The following is a 4024-nucleotide window of genomic DNA, read 5'->3' as shown; positions in this document are numbered from 1 at the left end:
TATTTCAAATTCTAAACGTCGTATAATTCCTTCCCCCTCACTACACTTACGACATTCCATTCCACAAACATTCCAAATTCAAAACGTCATAAACGCCCTTCCTTTTGTATAGAACAACCTTACAAGTGTAGGAGCACTTACGCTCTTTCGCTCCGCGCTAAATCTCACCGCTCTCCATTGATACGATTTATGAATGGGCGAGGTCAACGACCGTTTGACAATTAGGCTGTCGCGGCCGTACGCGTCACCTGTGCCCTGTGCAGTGTTAGTACATTGTTCAGGTGATAAAAACAATGCTGACAGGAATGTCTGGTATGAAAAACTAGTAAAAAATAAAATTTTTAGATAAACTTGATTACTGAGCGTTTTTCAACAGTTTTTTAAAAATGTGATATATTTGATAAATTCTATGTTATTTCTAAAATCGCTGTCAATAGAAATGGTCAACAATGTAAACAAAACCATTATATAAAATATCTATACTTAGTTTAGCACAATTTTATTATTTTAAAGGTTGAGGATCATAATGTGATATGAATTGATTAAATAACACATGGATTTAGCCAGTATCTGATGAGTTAGAATGGAAATCAAATACATTTTGACTACAAGGTTTGTACATTCACAAATTCTATTGACGGCGACTTTACTCAAAATCACTAGCTTTATCAATGTTATCAAAAAAAATGGTCATATACGATTTTTCTTATTTTGTTACCATTTTCCGTAAATTTTCTATGGGGACACAATAGAGGAATAGAAATTCTTGGACACTTTTTGTCTCCTATTGAGAAAGTACCTAAAATACAATTCGCCTAAAATTCCCTAAAAATATCATAATTAAAAAATTACTTCTTGTGTCGGAGGCCAAGATCCTTTTTGGGTCGCTGAGCCAGTGAAGTATGTATGTATGTATAAGCTTTATTGTACATAAAGGAAACAAAAGAGACACAGTTACAGAGTCAGTAATATACAATGTAGGCGGACTTATCCCTTAATGGGATCTCTTCCAGTCAACCTTTGAGGAAATGAGTAGAAGCGAATTAACGATGAGTGACGAATTCAAAAATGTACAACCACTAAAAGAATTAAATGCAAATTTTGTATACACATGGTAACAAATATATACATATACAATTACATTAATACACCAATATATACATATATAATAATATAATAATAAATAAACAAATACTCATAAAATATATATTTATATAGGTACTTAGACCAATAGTACCTGTAAGTAAGTAAGTAAGTAGTGAAGTAAGTATGTAAGTAAAAAATGACAAGATTTTTTTTTTATATTTGATGCCAATGCAAGATATATGAGATTATTTTTGATACAATGAGTGACAGATTAGTCATCGCAATGCCATGATGACGTTCTCGATTTTTTTTTGTATGATTAGGTAGACGTTTGACCACGATCACACCTAAATGGTAAGTGATGATGGGGATGATCTAATCTTAAGCTGAGTTTAGACGTGCAAGTTATTGCTACAAGTTTTGAGACGCAACTATAGGTAAGAGTGAGTGGCAAGTATCTGCATCTCTTTCTTGCATATACGTCTGTCTCAAAACTTGCAGCAATAATTTGCTCGTCTAAACTCAGCTTTAATCAAATTATTAGAAAGTCATCATAGCTCAAAGTAACAAAGTGTCCCATTAAGTGATGACCTTGACAGTCTCATAAGGTATACCAGTACCAACGGAATATATTTTCTACCTGCTAACCAGACAAATTAAACGTCATTTAAATCCCGACATCGCTTGAATTTTTAAGTCGCTCAAGTATCGAATGAGATAAATCTATCGAGTCGATTTACGATAATACGTCGCGACTCGGACGATAGGGTTACGATTAAAACAATTTTTATGTTGACCGCCATCTTTGAGCCCAGCAGTCGGTATGTGGTGGTGCAAGTCAAAAGCGAACAAGCATTATCGACCACCAAAAATTAAAATTTTGAAAAACCCCCGACCGCGACATAGTGGACCGATTTTCATGAAACATGGCTAAGAACACTCCCGACTAACTCAGCTTTCAGACAAAAAATACTAAATCTAAATCGGTTCATCCGTTCGGGAGCTACGATGCCACAGACAGACACACACACAGACAGACAGACACGTCAAACTTATAACACCCCGTCGTTTTTGCGTCGGCGGTTAAAAAGTCGCATTTGACATCAAAATGCCTAATAACATAACCGCAAAATTAAAATTTTGAAAAAACCCCCGACCGCGACATAGTGGACCGATTTTCATGAAACATGGCTAAGAATACTCCCGACTAACTCAGCTTTCAGACAAAAAATACTAAATCTAAATCGGTTCATCCGTTATGGAGGTACGATGCCACAGACAGATAGACACACAAACAGACAGACAAACAGACAGACAAACAGACAGACAGACAAACAGACAGACACGTCAAACTTATAACACCCCGTTATTTTTGCGTCGGCGATTAAAGTCTCATTTGACATCAAAATGCCTAAAAATTGCTATTTTGTTCTCGTTAGCCTTTCGGTTACATGTACGTACGTGGACGACATTCAAAAAACTGCGAGGCACTTCTGAAAGAGATTAGCCCGTGACCGGGATAATTGGCGTACACGGAGGGAGGCCTTATGCTCAGCAGTGGGCGATTAATGGCTGAAATGATGTTGATGATCTACATACGTAGATCCTAAAGCGCAGCTGTCGGTGTGTTGTTGTACAAGTCAAAAGCGAATTAACAATGACAGTTTATAGTCACATAATCACTCGAGTTCTAGATACAATACCTACTCGTATTCACTTACATACTTTACTGGCCCTACACCTCCAAGAAGATCTTGGCTTCAGACACTAGACTTCGCCAGTTATTCCTTCGTGAGAAGTCTGATGCCAATCAGTCACACAGGTATTTCAGGACCTCATCGATCCATGGGTCCCTACCTACCCCTATAACCTGCCCTATAACGTTTCTGAGTTGATCGCCATAGGTATCTAAGCTGTTTTGGACTCACGATCCTATCCCATCCTCTCCACGGTGAAATTTATGAATTAAAAAGAGAATGTCGTGCGAGAGATCCTGCTTCGAAATCCGCTGCTTCCTATGTCTTAAGTCGAATACTCTAAATCACAGCATGGCAGAGTTTATGAAGGAACGCATTATGCTAGTTTTGTCTACGCGGTATTTGCATCTTATTTGAATGTTTTCTGTCCATTCAAATTACCTTATACACACGCACATATTTGCTCAAACATTATTATACTTAGACATTTATTATAGAAACACTTATCTAGGTGGAATAATCCACTGACTCATACAAACATGGCACGCGTTCGCCTACACAAGTAACACAAGCGTAGACTGTGTCCATACACACCCGCTCTCGGCTACCTCACAGTTACCGCCTGTCAAGAACGCGAATAGTGGACCTGTCAAATCTCACTCATACAAACATGGCACACGTTCACCTACACGAGCTTAGACTGTGTTAATGAACGCGCCTCTTTCATATAGTTGATCGCCATTGTCCGAGATTTTTTTTTTTCGCCACTTTCATGTAAAAATTATGCTATTTCTACTAGTTTTTTCAATCCTTGTACTTAGTAAAAAAATAGTCCCATGCGATTTTTTCTTATTTTGTTACCAGTTTCCGTATTTGTGTGGGGTAACAAAAGAAGAAAGTAAGAAAAATGTATGGAAATTCTGGGACACTTTTTGTCTCCCAGTGAGATTGAAAGTACTCGTGATTCTGAGTACAATTGACCTAAAATTCCCTAAAAAATCAAAATATAAAAAAATGGCGAAAAAATAAGAAATGCTTGTCCGAATGTACCTATGCTCACAATAATTATGAGATTACAACCCACTGACTTTGGCGAATCTGCGTGTTTTTCTACCTATGTATTCATGGACCGGATAATGTCAAAATAATCATAGACGTGTAAGAATGTGGACTGATTACAAGTACGGGGTCATTGGACCTAATTTAGCAGTCTGATTGACTTTGCGTCTAGGGACCGTCAC

The sequence above is a fragment of the Leguminivora glycinivorella genome, chromosome 7 (assembly GCF_023078275.1).
Source record: "Leguminivora glycinivorella isolate SPB_JAAS2020 chromosome 7, LegGlyc_1.1, whole genome shotgun sequence".
In the NCBI taxonomy this organism is placed as follows: Eukaryota; Metazoa; Arthropoda; class Insecta; order Lepidoptera; family Tortricidae; genus Leguminivora; species Leguminivora glycinivorella.
The sequence above is the reverse complement of the archived record's forward strand: the minus strand, read 5'-3'. Positions refer to the sequence as shown.